Source organism: Podarcis gaigeae (genome assembly GCF_964106915.1).
Source record: "Podarcis gaigeae genome assembly, chromosome: 6".
In the NCBI taxonomy this organism is placed as follows: domain Eukaryota; kingdom Metazoa; phylum Chordata; class Lepidosauria; order Squamata; family Lacertidae; genus Podarcis; species Podarcis gaigeae.
The window spans coordinates 59,436,693-59,450,481 of NC_139682.1; the positions used below are offsets into that span (position 1 = coordinate 59,436,693).

The window sequence follows — 13,789 nt, forward strand, 5'->3', positions numbered from 1 at the left end:
TTTTGGGTACCAAAATTTAGCTGTAGCATCAGGAGTCTGTATTGAAGGGAAATGATGGTTTGGTGCAAGCAGGTCAACGAAGGATGAGAGGTTGGGCTAGGGTGGGGGTGGGGGAAGGCTGAAATCCGCACTCAGCCATGAAGCTCTCATGGGAACCTTCAGCCAATCAGAGCCACTCAACTAATCTAGCTCACATTGTTGGGAGGATAAAATGGGAGAAGGAAGAACCTTGTACGTCACCTTGAGGTCCTTGGAGGAAAGGTGGGATATAAATGTAATAATAAATGAATAAAAATATTAAGCGACTCAGAGGGGAATCAGGGCAGAGCCTGTCAGTTTGTGCCCGATGAGTCCTCCTGTTCCACGTGAAGAAATTGGGGCAAGATCTTCCTTTCTCTTTTGGTCTTCAAAGAAGATCTGAATGGGCATGCATCTTGCTTAGTTGCTTCTGGTTTTTTTCAGTCACAAGGGGATTTGGTGCAATTCACAACAAACAAAGAAAACAGAAGCTTGGTTTAACAGTTCAGAGTTTCTTCCCAGTTTATAGTCATGTTTTGGAGTTGAATGTTAGGTTAGCAATTTAGTGAAGGAAATTATGTGGCTACTATCAATTCAGCTTTGAGGATTGCTGGGGATTCTACTTTCCAAAGCAACTGAGGGACATTTACCTGATCTTGGTATATGCAGATACTCTGGCCTTTTTCCTCTGCATAATACTTATATGTTCTTTAAATGCATTGCAGTGACAACAGTAGCCACAAATATTGTGTGGTATTTAAGAATTCTAACATTGTCTTTTGAATATTCTAAGTGCTATCACGCTGTGGTGCTTTTGGAGTTTAGCTTGAATTGTCATCTTACTTACCTGCTTGTTTATTAAGGTATTTACATGCCACACTGTTATGCTGGCATTTCAGGACGAGGTATGGTAGTGTTGTGAAATGCAGTACAAAACCAAACAAATATAATTAAAAACAAGTGCAATCAAGCAGTCAGTTAAAAATATACTTAAAATACTACAGTGGGCAGCATCAGCAGCCAGCAAAGGCCATGCTTAACAACAACAAAAATGGTATTTAGAGTAGAGTTTGGTAACACTGTGTGTGTGTGTGTGTGTGTGTGTGTGTGTGTATTTCTATGTGTGTGAATGCCATTTATGTTTGCATTCCCTTTATGCCCAGAGCAGTCTTTTAACTGGGAAAAGATAAGTGTCCTAGCAGCTCATACTTCAGAAGTAGCTCATTTTTGTGCACAAGAGGGATATCAGTTTTGTCCAGCTCCATAACCTTTAAAATAACACACTGTTATGCTTGATCTGTCAAAAAAAGCCCATAAAATCTTTGTGTACTAAAGGCATAGGACTTTCAATAATACATTTTTAAAGCACTGACATATCTTGTGTGTGTTTTCATTGCTGAGTTGTAGTAGACCATCTGCCACCTTACGACTAAGTAAAGGATAGTTATTGATTTTTTCATAAACCTCTGAATATGGCTTCTGTTTTCATTAGGATACTGTACCCTTTAACTGTCAGTTGTAAATGGATGTTCCCACATATTGAGAGCTGGTCTTTCTAAATTTATAATATGTGGAGGAGTGTGTAGAATTCTTTCTGTCCTTCACTAATATGCCTTTCTGTTAAGCTGTTCCTTATATGAAAGGTTATAACTCACAGTTCAACCAACAGAAATTATATACAGTCAAAGACATTCCACAAGTGTTTATTTTTTATTACATGCAGCATGCAATTACATTTTAATTAGAAGACCCTTAGGGTATGGCTTTAGAGCAGCATGGAACAGTAAAAGTAGTGCAGAAAACTTCTAAGATTAAATGTTGCATTCATTACTGTGACAACATTCAGGCTTCTGATGCATGCAGATGTTATGGTTGATCATATAAGCATGATTATAGCTTTCATTTTTAAAACCAAGGATAGTAAAACTTACAGCTACAAGTAGACAATATCTGATCTAGGAACAGAAAAGGTCCCATGAATATTTCAGCTGGATCTCCCTGGAAATGTTTTTCTAGCCTAATATAAACTGCAATCCTCTTAGTACTTACTCAGACGTAAGTTCCATGGGTTTGCTGCGCCAAGTAAGTGTGCATAGGAATGCAGCCTCAATCCATTCTGTCTCCCCCCAAAAAGAAAAAAATAGCCAGTAAAAAAGGAGGCTGATATAATTATTTATTATATCTGCTTCTCCACTTCTGAGAATAATTCAGCTAAATCTACAGCTGGAAATATTAATTCATCTTACAAGTGTTGCGAAACAGCATATGTTGTTAGGGATTCACTTGAACGTGAAGTTGGGCCAAGACTCTGAATTTTTGCTATCCTGTTCAACTTTAGAACTTGGAATCACATGGGAATACGTAACTGTGGGCCAGTGAATGGATTTTTGGGAGCAGCTTTTGTTTTTGTTTTTATTTATAGTTTCAATCCCTCTACAGAATGGTTGAGCTGGAAGGTACTCTGAGGATCATCTAGTCCAACCCCTAGCAAAGCAGGAATTTCAAAATGTGACAAAGGGAAGAAACAGCCATTGAGCCTCTCTGTTGGTTCCTTCACTGGTCCCTTCATCCTTCCCTACCTGCTGCAGGACAAAAGGCTAGAATGCCTCTTGCTATGGCATGCAAAGGAGAAGGGAAGGCAAAGAGGCCAGCATAGATCTGTGCACTTTTAAAGGGATAATTAGAAGTGGAAATGCTGCCTAAAACACCCTTCAGGATGTATCCCAAGTAAATGATCACTACTGCCTTTGTGTGTTGGCTTGGATCAGTTAGTTAATAGCACAGAAGTATAACTCATTACAAATATGGTTGTTAGAATTCTTGCCAGGAAATAAGGACAGTTCCCTCCTGATCGGTTGGCCATGTGAACTTGACCTTGAAGCCACAACAAAGCTCTGACTCACTCACTCTACTAAAACTGCTGACTGATGCAAGAGCTTTTGACAACATCAACTTTCCACTAGCCATTCTAAACATTTTAAAGTTTATAAACCTGAGTAAATGAGGGCATATGTATATTGAGCCAGATCACTGGTTCCGAAAGTTCAATTTCTTGTGTCTGTCCACGTTGAGATGAAGTGTGACACTGTTCCTTATAAGTTAAGCAAATTAGCCTGTGCATGAGCTGTGCCACTGGTATACGGAGGCTGAGCTCTCTCAGCTAATTCTGGGGTGCCAGACATTGAATTTTAAAATATAAGACCTATTAAAAAATAAGCCAGGCTGGCTTCCTGATAAAATAATTGCCTGGAGTGATGGACCATTAAGAAGAGTATAAAAGACAGGGTAAATGGACCATCAAGGAAGCCATCAACAAAAAGTCTCTCTGCCAATGCAGAGGGAGAAGTCCTGCTCTGGGCTCGGGGTTGTTGGCAAAATACAATGCAAAGTTAGCTGTGGAAGTTTCAGAATTGCAGTGGGCTGATGTAAGCAAGAGGACAAATAGTTTCATTTTTGGTAGCAGATGACAAGCTGGAGAAAAGGGGGTCACAGCACAATGTGGGCTGACAGTCTGAATCCAATGTGGCAGCAATGGGAGAGACAGGAACGTCAAGAGTATAAATCTGGAAGTCCCATTATCTTAGGCTCAGGTTGGATATTTGTGGAAATAAACCAAATATCATAAAGACACCACAGTCTCCACTGTGCCTCATTGTCCAGAAGGAAACACAGACCCTAGTAAGCGATCCTGGTATCCCTGGAATCTCTCGCCTCTCGGGGATTGGGGTGGCGTGTAACACTATCTTTTCTTATGAAAGTTGTCCCTTTGGTCAAACTATGTAAAGACTTGAGGAGCAAAGCACATGACTCTTTCCTTCCTCTCTCTCTCTCTCTCTCTCTCTCTCTCTCTCTCCCAATTTAAAGTTTTTTCTTCGTAGTGAAAGTAAAATTTCTACAAGGTATGCCAAGTTACTCCTTCCAATGTTGGTTGCACACAGGGTTTGTCTTAGAATTATCTTAATAGGAGGGAACTGTAGGTGCAAGCAGTTCACCCAAAGTAACTTATGAATATTGTATCTTTAATGCTGAAAGCAAATCTGCAAGCATTATATTCAGACTTTTTTTTAACATCCCAGTTATTAAAGCAAAGAAAAAAAAACCCCTCTGGTTTTTATACATGATAAAAGGCAGGTAGAACAATTTAATTTCATTAAATATCGTTTAACACACACCCCCTTGGAAAAATGTTACTTAAGGAAACTGCTTTGGGCCAGCCTTTTTAAATATCTGACTGGCTGAAATAACTTTAATATGCTGGAGCCTAACACCATTCATTTTGCTGTACCTGAAAATTTACAGTCAGATCAAATGCATTTTAAAAAAAATCTGTGAAATGCAAGTCTGATGTTTTATTTTCATAAAGTCTGAATGCTGCAACTTAAAAAAAAAAGACGAAAAAGAGAGGAGAGAGAACTGTTTATCCTCATTCCAGACGTGAACCTTGGAAAGGTGGCAGAAAAAACAAACAAAGCCGCTGTGTTTTGGGGGTAGTCTGCATTCCTTTAAATTTTCTGACTTCAGCTTATGCCTCGATTTTTCAAGTTATTTGCCCTAAGACTTAACCACTTTGACTCCTGCTTCGAAGTGAGTTATTCTGCCATTCACATTCTTAGGAAAACTGTTCAACAATTCCAGAGCTTCGAATATACGATGTGTTCTGAGGGCTTTTATTTTTTCGTTAAATATTATTTTCTTCCCTACTATCAGCTTTCCCTGCTATGTTTTTACCAATTCTGTGTTATATGATAGGCCGTGCTATTTTTGCAGACTGCTTGCTTTTGTTTTGTTTGGAAAAGAAGCTCTTTATTGCAGTGTTGCTAGTCCATACATGCACCTGCTTTAACACGTCCTAGATGGAAAAACAGTTGGTGTGCATGGGTATTGACTGGTGTGTGCAATAAACACATTAAACACAATGGAAATCACTTGGCAGGCGTACAGAGCGGGGCACTTTACCTGTTGTTTATGCTAAAATTGCAACCTGTTGCTTAAAGATACGCACACAGTTCATAAAGACTGCTAAACATCAACCATGTTGGCTAATGCTAGCACTTCAAGGGGTGTATATAGTGTGTGAACATGGTTGTACATTAGTGGTTCCCAGTGTGGAAATCCCTGCAGGGGATTTCCTTGTGGGTGCAAAGAGGCAAGGACTCTCTATCACAGGGGTAGGCAACCTAAGGCCCATGGGCCACAAGCGGCCCACGGGAGTCATTTAACCGGCCCATGAGCTGCCCACAAATCGAGCTGCCTGCCGGGCGAGTCCCTGCTCACTGCACTAAACCGGCGCAGTGTGGCATGGGAACTCGCTTCCACAGTGCCGGAAAGTGTGTCTGCGCATGCTCAGACGCCGAAAATCGCATCTGCGCAGACACCAACACTGGAAATCCCGTCTGTGCAGACACAGACGCCGGAAATTGCGGCTGTGTGTGTGCGATCCAGCCCATGGAGGGATCTCCACTGGAGTAAACCGGCCCAGGCAAGGTAAACCTTGCCGACCCCTGCTCTATCAAATGAGGAATCAATCAAATTTGACTTGAAACTGGGCTCAGTGTAAACCTTGTTTCCCCCTGCCCCAATGAAAATAGTTTACTTGTCAAGCCTAATTTTGAACTGAATGGGGACATGTGGTACTAATGAAGGATCTTCAGGAGAATTATGAGAATGAGATCAGGACCCCTCTCTTTCCAAGCTGTGCTACTGAGAGAAAGAAAGAACTCCTTTCCTCTTACCACCAGCCAGTTGAGTGAGATGGGAAGATGGGAAGGCTCCCGGGTGGGAAGGACAGGGGCCATAATGTTAGTCTGTTGTGTGTGCTTTAATTCAGATCCTGAGCAAGGAATATAAACATCAGCAAGGCTAAGGCTGGATTTTTGAGAGGCTCCCAAAATGCATTGGCATGTTTCTCCCTTATTCCGAAGAATCAAATTGACCTTTGGCCTATGACATTTCTTCACTGCTGCACTCCTTCTGCACTTGCTTTCAATTATTGTTTTATATTAAGAGGAATAGAACGGTCTGAATTAAAACTGCTGCATAAGAGAGTTCTCCAGAGGTTGTAGTAGTGGTGAACTCCACCCTTTTGGTTCACCCACTGTCTGACAGCATTCAGTGTGAAACAAGTTCAGGCATTACTTAACTCACCTGGGAGGTTTAGGACTGCATATGTACTCATGCCCTCAGGTTACAGTTTGTTGTTTAAAAACAAACAAGCATACCACATTATTGAGGGTCAATTTGAATTTTACCTTTATAGTAGGAGATAGAGGGTTTTTTGGGGGTGTTATTTGCCTCTTTTTTATGCTAATAACACTTCAGTAGATTTTATTGTTGTTTGAGTTTGTCTTTTTAAAAAGTAAGAAACAGGTTGCTTATTGAGACATACTTAGGCTGCAATCCTAAACCCACATGCCTGGGAGTGAACCACATTGAACTCAGTAGGATTTACCTCTGAGGAGGTGGGCTCATCCACTTTTCTGTTCAGTCTGTGACTTCTAGGCAAGAGGTTTTTGTTTTGTCCTGCTGCTTACCCCAGGAAAATCTGCTGTGTACTGCTGAATTGGAGCAAACATCAATTGGATTTGCTGCCGATTGATGTTTGTTCTGATTCAGTGGTAAACAGTGGGTTTCCCCAGGGAAAGCAGCGAGACATAAGAAAAACCTCTTGGACCCATGCCTAGTAGTTACAGTTCAAATGAAAGAAATCACAGGACAAAGGGAAGTGTGGATGGACCCATTGTTAGGATCATAGTGTTGGAATTTATTTGTTCCTCTTGTTCAGTGGCTAAGGAACGGACATCTTTACATTGGCTTGATTCTCTGAGACTGTTTGGATTGAGTGGACAAGACTAATAGTGGATCCAACAGTCAAGAAGGTGGTTTCTGCAAGTGCTGTAGAAGGAAGGGGCAGATAGGGCTCATCAACCTTGGAAGGTAGCCCGTCTAGGAGAAGGATAACTGTTCTTAAACTTCTGGTTGCCTTGTGGGACATCTTCGGAAGAAGAAAATGCTGAGGAGTAAACCCTACACAAATCTGGAATGACGTTCCTAATACAGTTGGATAGCGCCTTGCACACCTCCTTCCACCATCTCCTGCAGCCAAGCTGGTGTGAAATGTATTGCTCTGCTTTCTTTTGGACCACACTAGCAAGGCAAGGGGGGCGGGTCTTGTCCCTTTGGCAGCCCTAGACCTATATACACATACTCCCCAGGCTTGCGCCCGGAGGAGATCACTTCAGTGCTACTAACACCCCCGGAGGCACACTCCATTGTCTCTCAAAACAGACTGATGCAACAACAACCTGTTTTTAATGGGTCATCAAGAGTTTTAGCGTTTTAGTTTCTAGTCAAGCAGTATATAAATCTTCTTACCCAGTTATTTGAGTATTGTTGTCAGTACATGGGCATCGTAATTATGAAAATGATTTGAGGTGCTCAAGATTGATCTGCCCTTTGGTAGAGAAACACTTTCCATTAGCAGCTGCTATGGTTGTCAAAAGAAATTTCTCTCGTTAGTTTAAAGATAACATTTTTTTTATTCTCATATGTGTAGTTTGACACTTGCCCTCAGTGATAAATGCACAAATAAAGAAAAGGAAGATGAATTTTGACAGCTTTCGACTAGCAAGAGTCATCTTCATTATGAATAATTTATTTCCTCTTGTATCAGACATCTGTCAAATATCAAAGATGGTGGCCAGCACTGTTTGGTTCTGTACTTTCAGTCTTTAAATAAAGCTACACAACATTTTTAGAACAGTCAGGCTGCTCTAGAAGTACCCTTCCTGTATATTTTGTTCAATCATATGTATTGACTGCAGTGTTTGGTTGTAAATAACACAGTTTTTAGAAACTAGCTATGCATAGCACTGGTGTGTAACTGGTCTTCATAATGTCACCAAGAAACCATCTGACCTGCTCTGTGTTTTATTTTTTAAAGTACCATAGATAAATGTGTGAATGTTCATGTGGTGCTTTAAAGAAAAATAATAATTGTAATAATTGGGCTAAATGTTTAAACTGTGAAAAAAGAAGATCCAAGTTCAAATATTGACTCTGCCGTAAAATTTGCAAGGTAGCAAAACAACCTCCCAGCCTTATCCCCGCTTACAGGATTGCCCTAAATATTCTTAAGTAACATACATAAAACTGGGAGCACCCCAAAGGTTAGTCAGCCTGTCTGCAGTTAAGGTAGATCTGCAGTTACATCCATACTGTGCAGTGGTAACGCTGGGAGGCTGTTTGCTGCTTTGCACATTTTAGGGCAGAGTCAAGATTTGAACTGGGGTCTTCCTGGTTCACAGTTTAGGCATTCAGACCAATTATTACAATAGTTCTGTTATGCCATGCAAAGCGATTTATGTTTAGCAAATGGATCCTCGTATACATTTTTGGTGATGTAAAGCAATCAAACTCGTGGACTGTTGCCCATGAACAGCTCAGCACACATAACAGCTGCAATGTAAAGCGTTTTCCACATGTAGCTGTAATATATAGGCTGGTTATGAGAGGACACAGTTCAGGAGGCCTGCAATTTGAATCCATCATAGGATGGATTTCGGGCTCTCGCAAATACGCAAGTTTCTGGAATTTTAAGATGTGGCTGTATGGATAAATATAAGTCCATATTTTTTTAAAAAAACAAAACAAGTACTGTTTGTATGCTTTTGATTAGGTGAGCGTGTCCGTGGTTGCAATGGTGGTCTGTTTTCACCCAAATTGCACTCTGGATAGCGTTGTTTGCTTAAAGATGTTAATTGAAGGTCACTTCCAAATTTGGGTGAAAGAAAGACTGCGAGAGAATTCCCAAAGATCAAAGGGTTCTGTTTATCTTGTTACATTGTCTTTGAAAACAATCTGGTTGTGTACAGTATCCGTTTCTGAAACTATGTCCAGTGTTAAATATAACATGGACTCTTGCCAGGGAGTGGCTGAAATTAGAGAAGATTAATTGCACATGTGGGTGTAGAAAATTGCAAGGGTGTTCTCCTACCCTGACAGGAAAACCTTTGACTTTGTGAAACAGCATGTCTGCTTGAAGAATACTCATAAAGTAGTGGGATAGTATTTTTCAAAAGTAGTGTATGGAATATTTTGTTTTAGGACGAAGAAGAATGCTAGGTTACCATGCAGATGTCTGAAAAATTCTAACCTTTATGGTCCTGTGGAATTCAAGGATTTCCTGGAATTTTTTCTAGTAGACACAGGGAGTTTGTAGCCAGTAATATTTTTACAAGGCAGGGCACCTGATGTTCACCAGTTCCTTATACTCAATACAGCCCCCTGCTTCAGCAAGGTTCTCTTGAAGGTTGGGTGACTCTCTGTGGAACACTATGGGATATTTCATGGAGGGCTGCAATTGACAAGGGGGCATTTGTGGAAATCGGGTGCCCCTCCTTCAGCTAGCGGAAAGCCACTATTGGGTATGGCCCGGAGATCTCTGTAGAGGCAGAATAGACTGGCTTCATTACATTTTGTATAGGCTGTCATTAACCTTTGACACATGACTCTTGATATTTGCTTGGGGGTTGAGGTGTACCCAGGTGGCTGAAGATTCCTTCATTATTCAGGCCTCAGGCACTTTTCTTTTTCTGGTGACCCAGGTACGAGTCAGGTTTGGATCCTGAGCTGTTTAGGACTTCGTATGTTGGAGACTACACCTAATTGTTCACTAATTGAGGTCACTATTGGCAGCACTGACTACAGCAGAATACCCTCTAGGGCATAAAATGTTGCACTTGGTAGATGGAGCAATGCTCACCACGTTAAAACAGTGTCATATCTTCCTGATTTTGGGGAATATTTTTCATTAAGTGTTGTCTTCTTAGATATCCTCCTGTGTAGTTATTGGGCAGTGATATCCCACCTCATCTGCTGTGAATTTTATCTTCTGAAAATTCTCTTTTAAAGAGAATCCATGAAGGTTTGGTCTTTCAATGGCTAACAATCACAGTAGCCGAATAAAGCCTTCATTGCTAAGAGTCTCTGTGCCCCTGAATATCAGTAGATAGAGGTAATTTCGGGGGGTGGGTGGGTTGCCTTTGTGTTCTACTTATGAGCTTCATAGATGCACTTGGCTGGCCAATGGGGGAATTGGAACACTAGATGAGATGAAATCCTAGCACAATCCACTAGGTGTTCTTTTTGTGTTCTCTTCATTTTTATTTTATTTTTCAAAACTTGAGAAAGGTCCGATTTTGCCTTTAGTCATTCAAAAAATAAATAAAAAAAGTTGAGGAACTGGCACTGTGATTTGGAGCTGTTTGATTTATTGATGTTAATTATGATCGTTTCTAGGCTGCCATAAAACTGAGCCAAGATATCCTTGGTACACATGGACTTCCTTGGTGAACCTGGAGTGCAGCAGCTGGATTACATCTGTTTCGGTATTTCCTAGGGTGCCTGCTTCCTTTTTTTTGCATAGGTTTCTTCTGACAAGTAGAAGAAACCCTGTTTCCTGTTAAGGATATACAGCACAGATGCAAACATTGATTGCATGCTGTGAAATATATTTTTGAGTGCTATTAAGTGAGAATTTTAGTAAAACCATGCCATACTGATACCATATGCTATATTTTAACTTATATGAAAGCATCATATAGACCGGTGGTTCTCAATTAGCTAAGAACTGCGGACCCCCTGTTTTTCAGAAGCCAAGCCACTTTTGAAAATTCAATTTCCCATGGTTTTTGTTATGTGAATGGTGCCACAGGCTGCCTGGATGAGTTACGCAGACCCCCCCCCCCCAATTGGGAACCACTGAAATAGACAACAGACTGAATCAGTAAGGTTGTTTTCCATATGGAAACAACTTTCCCATACCCAGATCACCATTTGGTTCCGAAAGCAAAAGGGGAAGGTGGGAATCAACATTTATAATCTGAAATCTGTTCCACAAAACACCAACAAAAAGTATCAACTGATACGAATTGTCAACATCTCAGCTATATGGTTCTGACTTCATCCATTTATTCAAATATTATGCAAATTTTCAAAGGAAGGCCTTGGAGGGAACAGCACCAAAGAAGGTCTATCCCTGTCTAAAATCTAATGTCCCGAATCCTAAATACATGTGCTTGAAATCTGAGAATTGCTTCAAGGTACAAATACTTAGATTTTGGCTCATGGTTTAACAAATGGGAAGTGACTTTTAAAAATGTGGGGGGGGGGGGAGTATAGAAACCGGATCTGTTCCTGCTTAGTCCTGTCACTTATGTGCTGTTTACATGATCCAGATTTCATTCATTCATTCACAGATTTTTCATTCATTTTAAATCTGCTCTTCAACTGAGAAAGGCATATGAATATCAATAATAGGACAGCCTCTGAAGTTTACAATCTGAAATACATGGCACAGAGGTTAAAGGGATTGGGAGGAGCAAGGGGAAAAAAAGAGCAAACTTGATCCAGTGATCTTCCTTACAAAATTCTTATAAAGACCAACTGGAATGGCAACAGTTCCAGGAAGGAAGGAAGGAAGGAAGGAAGGAAGGAATGGAAATTTGCTGTCCCTCAGCAGAGCTGTTAGCTGCTTCCCTTCTCACCCTCGTCTTAACCAGCTTGCCTCCCCTCTCCCCTTCCTTACTGGCTAAGGGTACAGTCCAGCGTCTTTGTGCACTGGCCAGAGGTGTCTCCCCACCCAACCCTGTCAGCCACCGTTTCTTGAGTCATACCAGATGAAGATGCAGCAGAACTGCCTCTGGGAGGGTACCCCTCCCCATGGTGGCAGCCAGTGAAAAGCTCCAAAGTGGGGTACTCCAGGGGCAGGGAGGGGCTGAGCCAGCCGTGCTACTGTCATGTGATGACAGACACACCAGTCAGCATGTGTGGCAGGGCTAAGGATGTGTTCGTGGCCTAGCTGCTCCATTAATTCCTGCTGAGCAGCAGAGTTTAGGGTTTGGATTGGCCCTAAACTCCTAATTGCCTTGGGCGTCTGTGGTTTTTCTAGCTAAACCTTACTTCGAAAGCTTGGACCAGTGTATTATTTGTTTCCCTTTCCCTAGAGCCTGCCTTTACCATTCTGTACTAGCTCTCATACCCAGGTGTGTGTGTGTATGTGAAATTGATGCTCCACAATGAGTAAAAAGCTGAAGGCAATAATGGATGGACCAGTGCCATTGGTGTTTTATGTAATGATACTTAACTGATGTTAAGTATCAGCTGATACCTGGAAGCTTTATGTCTCTCATTTATAAATCTGCTTGTGAAGGATGGCTCTGTGTATCCAAGTGTTCTTTGTGATGTTGGCCCCACTGGTGATGTTGACTGGCCTGCAGCAAACTTATCCCCTCTTCTTTTCTCCTCCAGCCAATCCCCTGGTGCCTCCATTAGACACAAATGACATATATCCATGCCTTGTATCTGTAACTGTAATGCCGGCTCTTTCTGAAATGAATATGCTTGTCATTAACTGTAGTGCTGTAGGGAATAGTTGCTGCTTTTTACATTCTTCCACGTGATGACCTGTGGCTCTTTCAAGGCTTCCACAGCACCAACGCCCAGTTCTATTTAAAACAAAGGCTTGCCAGAGGGTTTAAATGTGCTGAATGTTCTGTCTGGGACGACATTGGGTGGGGTAGAGGGAATACTGGTACTTCTATAGGTCTGTGCTGAAGCAGCTCTGGGCTTCTTTTGTTATATAGCCATCCTGTGTGTTGAAAGCCCTGTCTCCTGCCAAAGGTTCCTTTTGTTCCTAAAACTTTTACCACATACTGCCCATATTTTTATCCATACCCGCAGGGATTTCCTCTTACTTTTTTAAAAGCATGTTTTTGTGCTTACGATTTTTATTCTCGTGCTTCTATTATGACTGACTGGAACAGCAAAGGTTTGCACCCTTCCTTGTAAAGGTACTTGCTACCTTCATCCCTCTGCCTTTTGAGGCAACTCCCAAGCTCCTAGAGAGGTTAAACCTGTGACTCAATGATCTGCATGTTGCTGCTTATAGTCTTCTGCTTGCAGTTTTCTGAAATAATAGGGGTTTCTCTCTTGCAAGGAGATTAAACGCAGCATTCTGAGGTAGCACATGCAGTTTCCTAGCTTGGGAAAACAGCCACATTCAGACAAGAAAACCGTAGACATGGTTTTCCTAAGAGCGGCAAAACACAGTGCGTAGTCAAACTTAATGCATCTTGGAAGTACAAATTCCAGTGCCTTGTAAAATATGCTGCATGAAGGCTGATGTTCTTAGAGACCTCAATTCAAGGTGTTGTTTGCACAGCCCTGCCTTCGGTTGTCTTCATTTTTGGTGTGTCCATGAGTCAAGTGACTCCACTGCTGTAAAAGATGTATTTCCTGCAGAAATGTATCTAAAGAATTATATATATATATAATTCATAAAGCACATTACAAAATAGGTTTCATGTGGGCTGTATCTTTCCCATATTACATGGTGGCTGCAATTGCAGGAAGAGATAGTGTCAGCTTTAGATTCTGGGCCTATGGTAAATCCAGCCTGACAATGTCCCTTTGGTGTGAGTAGTTGCTGCAATGTTGGAATGTCAAACTTGCCAACTCTCTAAGCAGTGACTGTTTGTTTTTAAAAGGTTAGTGATCTCAGGGATGGTGATCAAGATTCTTTACCCAAACCCTTTGATCTCATGACTGAAGAAAAAACTTGAAAAGGTGGGATCAGATCTGAAAAGTGAAACATTAAGAATCTCTTTTTATGGCTTTCTGTATTAATTTATGTTCTTGCCCTCCTGTTTTGCATAGAAAACTTTTAAGTGACTATATATTGACTGCTGGAATCCCATCAAAATACTGGGAATCG

At 41.2% G+C, this 13,789-nt stretch overlaps 1 protein-coding gene across 2 annotated transcripts in view; it reads left to right on the plus strand.

Moving 5' to 3' along the window:
- Positions 1-13,789, plus strand: part of FGGY (FGGY carbohydrate kinase domain containing) — a 140,661-nt gene that overhangs the window by 36,702 nt on the left and 90,170 nt on the right. The window lies entirely within an intron of this gene.